Consider the following 10,635-nt stretch of genomic DNA (forward strand, 5'->3'; position numbering starts at 1 on the left):
GATACAGATGCAAGTAACACGGGCATCGGGGGCGTGCTGTCCCAGCTCATTGGGGGCGTAGAGCATGTGGTGGCTTACGGTAGTCGGGTACTGTCTCCAGCGGAACAACGGTACTGCGTTACTCGTCGGGAATTATTGGCAATTGTTTATTTCATTCAGCAGTACCGCCCGTATCTGTACGGTCGGCGTTTCACCGTCCGTACAGATCATGCGGCCCTACAGTACGCTCTGCGGGTTCAACAACCATCGGGCCAGTTGTCTCGATGGTTGGAGATTCTCCAAGACTACGACTTTGTCACCACATATCGTAAGGGCGTCCGCCACACGAACGCTGACGCCCTGTCGCGGTTGCCACCCACTTCGGAGTGCGCTTGCCTCCTGGGTTCGGGGCGTTGTAGGCCCCCGAACGTCACCACCGATTCGGTCCTCGTGGCCGCCGCCGATGCGCCTTCGGCTTCGGGTCCTATCGAGCAAGAAGGGAGGGATTCGTTGCTGGGGTTGTCGGTCGCGGAATGGGGACGCCTCCAAATGGAGGACACCTCCCTCCTCGCTCTGCGCCGTCGCGCCGGGGGGGTTGGGCAGGGGGTGGCGAACATTGACTCGTGGGGGTTGTTCCAGGGTCTTTTAATGCACTGGGACGGAAAAACCCGCCGCCAGCGGCTCGTGGTGCCTGCAGCATTGAGGGGTAAGGTGGTATGGGCTGTTCATGAGCGGCTTCTGCACTTGGGGGTTCACAAGACCTTTGCCACGCTCCAGCTCGATTTCTTCTGGCCGGGCATGGCAAAGGACGTGGGGGATCTCCTGGGGTCGTGCACGCAATGCGCGCAGCGGAAGCCACCAGCTAGGGGGTCCAACCCTCCGCTGCAGTCCATAAAGGTTTCCCGGGTTAACGAGCTCGTTGCTCTAGACATACTTGGGCCATTTCCCGCTACACCCAGGGGGAATAGGTATTTATTGACAGGGGTCGAATACTTCACGAGATGGCCTATGGCCTGGCCCCTGGCCAACCAGTCGGCAGCAGCCATCGCGGAGGCCTTTGTCCAGGGCTATGTCCTCGACAAAGGTGCTCCGGAACGGCTGCTTACTGACCAGGGTAAGAATTTTTCGGGAAAACTCCTCCGCGAGGTGTGCGACCTCTTGGGTACGGAGAAAATTCGGACCTCCCCGTATCACCCACAAACTGACGGGATGGTGGAACGGCTGCACCGGACCATCACGTCTATGCTGTCCCAGCAGGTGTCGGAATCCCAGACAGATTGGGACCTTCGCATAGCCGGTGTGTTGCAGGCCTACAAGATGGCTCCCCATGCGGCCACCGGATTTTCCCCTTTCTTTTTAATGTATGGCCGCGAGGCTAACCCCCCTGTGACGACCCAGCTGAAGCTCTCGGCGCCTCAGGCGAAGTCTACCTTGTCCGAACACGTTAAATTTAACATCAGCAAATTATCTGAGGCGCGGGAAGTGGCCGTGCAAAATTCTGAACTCCGCCAGAGGGCGAACGAGAGGCTTCGGCTGGGGTGGGTACATGTGTTCAAATGGAAACCAGGGGACAGGGCATGGTTGCACTGTCCCCAGGTGCCGCTGGCAACCTCGTCAAAGTTGGTACGGCAGTGGCGGGGGCCAGTGGAGGTCGTACAGGTCTTACGGCCGCAATGTGTTCGCGTCAAATGGGGGAGGCGTCGGTGGTACGTGCACCCCTCAAGGTTGAAACCGTTCATTGCGCCGGGCCGTGGTTCACACACACACACGCATGGCCAAACGTGTGAGGGGTTCGCCGACTCACCGACGTCGCTGCTCTCGCCTAACCTGACATCAGTGACGGGTCCACGCCCGCCAACCCCTCCCGGAGGGGTCGGGGGTCACTCGGCAGCGACGCCAGACTCTCTTGCACCCGGACCGTCAAAAACCGCCACTGAGCGTGCCGGGACGGGCCCTTGTGACGGGCCCGCCGCGAGAACGCGCGCCAAAACGCGCAGACTATTGTGAGGTCGGCCGTTGGGGGGCCCTTGCGGACAGTGGGGGGGGGAGGCGTCCGGAGAGTGTGTATATATGTTGGGTTTGCGGAATGGGGTATTTATTCGGGAGGGTGCGCCGGGTTATTTTTTTCTCTTACTTCTTCTACCTTGTTCCTGTTGTTGTTGTTGTTAGGGTTGTCATGGTTCTTGTTGAAATTACGCGAGGCACACACGGTTTTGGGGAGGGATGCACCTTTATTCTGTTTTTGTTGCAGCCGGGGACGGCTGCGAGCTGTACGAGGGGGGGTGATGTAGAGGTGTAATTGTGTATGGGAGCGGATGGCCAACAAACACAAGGGGCGTGGTTGGGGCCGTACACATAGGAGGTGCTCGCACCGACGTCCGCACCTGCATCCCCCACGGGCCCCTCCCGGGGGGGCCGAGGACTATAAAAGGTGGTGAGCCGGAGGGCTCGAGGTCGAAGTATCAGCTTTAACCAGCGAAGACGGAAGACCAGCTAGAATAGGCCCCGGAGCTTCCCTGGCTCGCTGTCCTTGTAAGGGCTGACCAGGGCTAGCCGGTGGCGTGGCCCCGAGAGCCCAGACTGACGAGCAGGTCTGGGGACTCAGGGTGCCGGATCCCAGCTTGACCAGGGCTGGGACAGGTAGCCTCCCTTAGCTCCCTAGTGGAGGACTTGGGCTTAGGTTAGCGGGGCTTAGATGTCGTGTCTCCCTGTTAGCCGAGTAAGGGGACGTTACCCCTTAGGTCCTGTGTATACTCGTTAACTGTATACAAGTTGTGTTAATAAATAAGTGTGCCTCCGATCCCGTCGTCAAGCCTCCTGAGTACTTACTACACACACAATATACACAATACCTCCACAGTACACACACACAATACTCACACAGTACAGTACACACACAGTACTCACACAGTACTCACACACAATACTCACACAGTACTCACACAATACACACACACACAATATACCCACACAGTACACACAATGTAAACACAATATGCACACAGTACATACACAATATACACAAACAAGACTCACACAGTAAACACACGGAATACTCACACAGTACACACACAGTAAACACAATACGCACACAGTACACACACAGTAAACACAATACCTCCACAGTACACACACACAATATACCCACACAGTACACACACAGTACTCACACACAATACTCACACAGTACTCACACACAATACTCACACAGTACACACACAATACACACAAACACAATAATCACGCAGTACACACACAATATACACAAACACAATACTCACACACAGTATACACAGACAACACACAATACTCACACAACACCCACACACAATACCCACACAGTACAGTACACACACAATACACACAAACACAATGCTCACACAGTACACCCACAACACCCACACACAACACTCACAGACAGTACTCACACACAATACTCACACAGTACACACAAACACAATACTCACACACAGTACACACACACAACACCCACACACAATACTCACACAATACGCAATACTCACACACAGTACACACACACAACACTTACACACAATACCCACACAATATGCAACACACAATACTCACACAGTACACACACAATACTCACACAATACACAACACACAATACTCACACAGTACACACACACAACACCCACACACAATACTCACACAGTACAGTACACACAATACTCACACAGTACACACACACAGTACTCACACAGTACAGTACACACAATACTCACACAGTACACACACACAACACCCACACACAGTACTCACACAGTACACACACACAACACCCACACACAATACTCACACAATACACACACACAACACACACACAATACTCACACAATACACAACACAATACTCACACAATACACACACAACACACACACACAATACTCACACAGTACACACACACAACACCCACACACAGTACTCACACAGTACACACACACAACACCCACACACAATACTGTTGTATGTGTCGGGTTATGAAATTTTGATGAAAATAATAAAAATTAATAATTTTCCGAAAAATTGCGCAAATCGCTTTAATTATGTTAATGTGTGTATTAACATGCATAAATTATGCTAATGCGTGTAATTATATGCATACATTATGATAATCGCGGAGATAATCGTAGTAATTTATGCGGATGCTTGCGATGATGTTAATGTGTGCAGTTGTGATACTTAAGCTCAGCTTCGTTTATCCAGAGTTGTCAATCAGGATAACACGATTATCATCGATTAAACGTTTACCGATTATCCTAGTGTGTGTTATGATATTTAAGGTCACCAGTTCAGATCTCATCAGGATACAGCTCTTATGAATAAGACAGTTTTGCATGGACTTGGAAAGAAGCACTCGAGCAGTTGGTGTTAAGCAATTTTAATTCTAAACAAGCACATGACACTCTCTTATGCGAAAGCAGGTATACGTCAATAAATTCATGGGCAAGATTATGCAATTAACGAAAATGAATGACTAAAAATACTTCTTCATTGGCGAAATTATGCAGTTAACGAAAATGAATGACTAAAACATTTCTTATTCATGTAACTCGACGGCAGCACTGCTTTGCACGATCAGTTGATATTGAACGCACCACCTCGAAATGGCAACCCTTTTTGAAACACAAAGATAACTTTTGAAAGTCTTATTCGTGTGCGTGGTGTGTGTGCGTTGTCCCCTCGTAATATTAATTGTGTCGTTAGCTTGTGTGGTGTAGGAGGATACAAACAGCGGCCAGAAGTTTTCTCTGGCTTGGGCGTGGCCGCCGCGAGCCCCTGCGTGTCTCTGCTTGTGCGCTCTCTCTCCCTCCACTGCTGGATGACGAGTTGGCACGACGCTCGGTGACGCCCGGTGACGTCCGAGTCGTGCTGCTCTTGCGCTCTCTCTCCCTCTACTGCTAGATGACGAGTTGGCACGACGCTCGGTGACGCCCGGTGACGTCCAAGTCGTGCTGCTCTTGCGCTCTCTCTCTCTCCACTGCTGGATGACGAGTTGGCACGACGCTCGGTGACGCCCGGTGACGTCCGAGTCGTGCTGCTCTTGCTCTCTCTCTCTCCACTGCTGGATGACGAGTTGGCACGACGCTCGGTGACGCCCGGGTCGTGCTGCTCTTGCGCTCTCTCTCTCTTCACAGCCGTTTGACCAGGCTTTCTCCACTGCTTCGCGCTCTCTGCTTTGCACGCTTGGTCGACGCTTGGCGATCTCCGCCCTTTTACAGGTTGATTGCTTGTCGTCACTCGTCACTCTCTCTGCTCCGTGCTTCCTTTGTTCGTGCAGCTGCCAGCTTCACTCGCACTTAACTTCGTTCTGCGAGAAGCGACACCTGCTATCGGCATCGGTGTTTCGTTTCCTCACGACGCTCCGCCAGCCGGCTGAAACCCAGCCCCAACTCAGGTTGAACTCAGACTTCTGCGACTCGAACGACTCCTCCTCGTTCCATCACTTCTCGAGGCACAACCGCCCCAGCTCTCTTGCGAGCCCCGTCGCAACACCGCGTCACAAGCCGAGTTGCGAGACTGAGCGTGACTCGGACAGACTGCTCTCAGACTGTCACTTTAACGATGTCTCGTCGTTCCATCTCTCCTCGAGGCACGACGCGCCTCCGCTCTCTTGCGAGCCCCGTCGCAACACCGCGTCGCAAGCCGAGTTGCGAGACTGAGCACGACTCAACCCAGACTGCTCTCAGGCTGCCACTTTAACGATGTCTCGTCGTCCCATCTCTTCTCGAGGCACGACTGCCACAGCTCCCTTGCGTGCCCCGTCGCACCGCTGAGCGCGACTCGGACCGACTCAACCCAGGCTGTCCTTTCGCGGTGTGCGCCCGTGCCTAACTCAAAACGTGACTCCCCTCTCTCCGCGTCTCTTGCGAGAGAAAACAAACAAGACAGAGTGAGAAGAAGCAGACACCCCCCTCCCCCTTGTGACCTTTTTGCTCCCTCCTTGCCCGTCAGACCCCGCTGGAAGACAAAGGTGGCTGAGGAGATGTTTGTAATACATTTATGTCGTCCTGTGTGTTACATTTATTCTTGAATTATATTTTATGAGTTCCTTCGGTCTTAGTATCGTGGTAATCATTCGTCTATGTTTAATGAATATTCGTAATGATTCTCGTCACATTATTATTTTGGCTTCGCCAAGTTTAGTTCTCCAGAGATTGGTGTTTATTCTGAGTTATATTTTAATGTCCTGAGGTTAAGCGTAATTATGTTTCCACTTAAGCTTTCTGGAATTCGTACTCTTTAGTTTTTATTTTTTTTTGGAAGGTCGTGTAGGTAGGAAACATATAATAATAGAAAAAAATATTATTGTTTGTTGGTTAATTATCTTTGTTAAGTTTCTACTTTTCGGTAAGGAAAACGTTAAGAAAACGCGAAGTTTCAACCGTTATTTATTCTGCCCTTATCTGTACATCTCCAGATGTCTTGGGAGGCTAGTCCATACATCTTTTGTCCATCTGGATGTCCATGACCTCTTTGTGACCGAACTCTCAACATTTTAACCGCCCTCCATGTTTCATGGATTCCTGGTGTTCTTGTGAGGAGAAGTGAGTTGTTTTCATTAATTAATTTAAAAAAAAGGTATATATATAGATTAAAAAAAAATTATTATATATATTTTTTTGAATTGTTCTTAATTAAAAAAAAGGGTATAGACACAACAATACTCACACAATACACACACACACAGTACTCACACAATACACAACACACAATACTCACACAATACACACACACAACACCCACACACAGTACTCACACAGTACAGTACACACAATACTCACACAGTACACACACACAGTACTCACACAGTACAGTACACACAATACTCACACAATACACACACACAACACCCACACACAATACTCACACAATACACACACACACAACACACACACACACAATACTCACACAATACACAACATACAATACTCACACAATACACAACACACAATACTCACAGTACACACACACAACACCCACACACAATACTCACACAGTACACACACACAACACCCACACACAGTACTCACACAGTACAGTACACACAATACTCACACAGTACACACACACAACATCCACACACAGTACTCACACAGTACAGTACACACAATACTCACACAGTACACACACACAGTACTCACACAGTACAGTACACACAATACTCACACAGTACACACACACAGTACTCACACAGTACAGTACACACAATACTCACACAGTACACACACACAGTACTCACACAGTACACACACAATACTCACACAGTACACACACACAACACCCACACACAGTACTCACACAGTACAGTACACACAGCAACTGGACTGTACTCACCCCGCTCGCGGTTTCTGCGCTCGCGACTTCGCGTGACGTCATCAGCGCGAGACGCGCTCGGAGTCGGGTCAAAGGAGTTCCCCCCACGAGTGACGTCACCAGGGAACTCCACCCACTCAATCGTTTCGAATCACCACGCGTGATCAGTATTTATATTATATTGTTGGTTCTTTGGGTAAAGTCACGTAGATAGAAAACTAAAATATAAATAATGAAATGAAATTAATAAAAGCAAAAAACCCACAATAAAAATAGTGAAAAAAGAATAACAAACTTAATTTATTTATTTTATTAAAAATAATACATTGAAAATAATAATAGCAAAAAAACCCACAATAAAAATAGTTAAATAAAATGCAATGATAAATAAATTGAATTTCTTTTTAATTTTATTTAACTATTCTTGTGGGTTTTTTGCTTTTATTATTTTCAATTTATTATGTTTATTCTTAATTTAATTATTTTTATTTGTTTTATATGTGACTACCGAAAGAACCAAGAATATGAATTCCTGCAGTGACTAAAGTTTTAAGTTCAAAGTATTTAGATTACTGTGTTTGGTTACGATACATTTACACACGATAAGCCACTTCGTTGAGCTATAATTTGTGGCCAGGTCGTTTCTGAAAAAGAAACTAATACCTCAGTGGGTTTTACCTAGTAAGATAAAATAAATAGTTTAGTTTCATTTGTATTTTTTTAAGTTATGTGTTTACCTTTCCTATACTTTGCATTCCGATCATATCCTTGTATTGCTTGTTGTTCTAATGTCCTGATTGTGTGCCTCCTACTGGACATCTGTGAAAAAGAGCTTCACATTCTTTCGGATTCTTACAGTATATCAAAAAATATTCTGATTCTGTGGGCACCGATCCCCAGCAGTTTGGGCGCCGAGCGCTGAGCTCTGCCTGGCTCTGCGCCCTCCCCCGTACCGCAGGTATCCCAGGGAGGAGAGGGAGCAGGTAGATTGGGGTGACGAGTCTCTCTTTTCACATTGAACTAAAATAAACATCGTGAGTCTTATTCTTAGGTTTTTTCGGTAAAGTCACGTAGGTAAAACATTAAAATTAATGAAAGTAAAATAAAATAAAAATCACGACGTTTCGGAGGCAACACAAGTCTCTGCCATCAGGTGGGACCGTCACAGCCAGATTTGCTGCATCAAGTGAGGCAATGATTCAAGATGTAATCCCTTAAAAGCAAGTTGAGGGGGGAGGAGAGGGGGGGGAGCTCATCAGAATGTGGTAGCCAATGAATGGAACGTATCGGGAGGGAGGGGGGCGGGGCTCAAAGACGGCACGATGTGCCACGTAGAACGCATCAGGAGGGGGAGGGGGGGCGGGGCCAAAAGAATGCACGACGTGGTACAAGTCGGCGGCGTGAACGTGGTTGGGCGCAAGCAACTACTGCTGCACACGCCAACGCATTGGACAGAGAGGGGGAGAGGAGGCCAAAAGAGAGTGTGGTGCAAGTGTACGTGGACATGTGTGTGTACAAGCACCTGTTGATACACATGATAGAAAAGAACGAAAATGCCCATGTTTATACCAGTGCTGGCTGAACAATGAAGAGAGTACTGTTAAACACTGGGGATGTTAACACTCGGTAAAGTAAAGTAAAATAGTGCCTGTCAGATAAGATGGTCCAAAAATGTGTAATTAAGTCTTTTTTGCGTGGTTGATAACATCTTTCCAATGATTACTAAGTTTGTACCCATCATCACGGTTGAAATTATGTCTGTGTTTGTATATTTGTATGGCTTCGTGTACAAACCTTTGATGGTAGCCAGGAGGTTTGCAGAGAACCTTGGTCTCGGAAAAGACAATTTCATGAGAGCCCACCGAGTTGTAGCAATGATCGGCAACGGCCGAAGAATCAGTTCTGCCGTGTTTCAGATCTGACTTGTGCTCGCGGACACGATCCTGACTTACAGTATCCTGGAGTCTACAAATTGAGTTGCATTTGTGGTGATTGCTACATTGTAGAAACGAAACGTCATGTTTCTGATCGTGTCCGCGAGCACAAGTCAGATCTGAAACACGGCAGAACTGATTCTTCGGCCGTTGCCGATCATTGCTACAACTCGGTGGGCTCTCATGAAATTGTCTTTTCCGAGACCAAGGTTTTCTGCAAACCTCCTGGCTACCATCAAAGGTATGTACACGAAGCCATACAAATATACAAACACAGACATAATTTCAACCGTGATGATGGGTACAAACTTAGTAATCATTGGAAAGATGTTATCAACCACGCAAAAAAGACTTAATTACACATTTTTGGACCATCTTATCTGACAGGCACTATTTTACTTTACTTTACCGAGTGTTAACATCCCCAGTGTTTAACAGTACTCTCTTCATTGTTCAGCCAGCACTGGTATAAACATGGGCATTTTCGTTCTTTTCTATCATGTGTATCAACAGGTGCTTGTACACACACATGTCCACGTACACTTGCACCACACTCTCTTTTGGCCTCCCCTCCCCCTCTCTGTCCAATGCGTTGGCGTGTGCAGCAGTAGTTGCTTGCGCACAACCACGTCCACGCCGCCGACTTGTACCACGTCGTGCATTCTTTTGGCCCCGCCCCCCCCCTCCCCCTCCCGATGCGTTCTATGTGGCACGTCGTGCCGTCTTTGAGCCCCGCCCCCCTCCCTCCCAATACGTTCCATTCATTGGCTACCACATTCTGATGAGCTCCCCCCCCCTCTCCTCCCCCCTCAACTTGCTTTTAAGGGATTACATCTTGAATCATTGCCTCACTTGATGCAGCAAATCTGGCTGTGACGGTCCCACCTGATGACGGAGACTTGTGTTGCCTCCGAAACGTCGTGATTTTTATTTTATTTTACTTTCATTAATTTTAATGTTTTACCTACGTGACTTTACCGAAAAAACCTAAGAATATGAATCCTTGCAGTCACGAAAGCTTCAAATCTAGAATCGTGAGTCTTGGCGCTTTGCCTTATTCATTAAGTATATCCTGTTCATCGATAGTTCAATGTTAATGTGCCATTTTATTGAGGGCCTACTACTGCTGTGTGTTATCTTTGTGTGCTCTGTGACTGCTTTATTGTTTTTGCTGTTTTGTCCAATCTGTATAAGTCAGACTTATATAATTACGTATTCATATGTTGTGTGCTAAATGACGATGCTAAGGCAGGTCTTCATGTAAGGGCTTGCGCCGGTTTATTAACAAGGGTTGGTGACATCTATCACCAGAGGTAGGTGCCCTACACTTGGTCCTCCACGTGGACCCTCGGCTATCTCTTGGGTTCTCTCTCTCGAGTCGGAT

At 47.9% G+C, this 10,635-nt stretch overlaps 1 long non-coding RNA gene across 1 annotated transcript; it reads right to left on the reverse strand.

Annotated features, from left to right (window-relative positions):
* Positions 1 to 4,365: 4,365 nt before the first annotated feature.
* Positions 4,366 to 7,405, reverse strand: LOC144723707 (uncharacterized). Its single transcript, XR_013586266.1, has 2 exons — positions 7,339 to 7,405; positions 4,366 to 5,866 (listed from the first exon to the last, which is right to left on the reverse strand). It is a non-coding gene; the product is annotated as an uncharacterized LOC144723707 (long non-coding RNA).
* Between the last annotated feature and the right edge of the window lie 3,230 nt (positions 7,406 to 10,635).

The sequence above is a fragment of the Lampetra planeri genome, chromosome 18 (assembly GCF_965212315.1).
Source record: "Lampetra planeri chromosome 18, kcLamPlan1.2.h2, whole genome shotgun sequence".
Taxonomy (NCBI): Eukaryota; Metazoa; Chordata; class Hyperoartia; order Petromyzontiformes; family Petromyzontidae; genus Lampetra; species Lampetra planeri.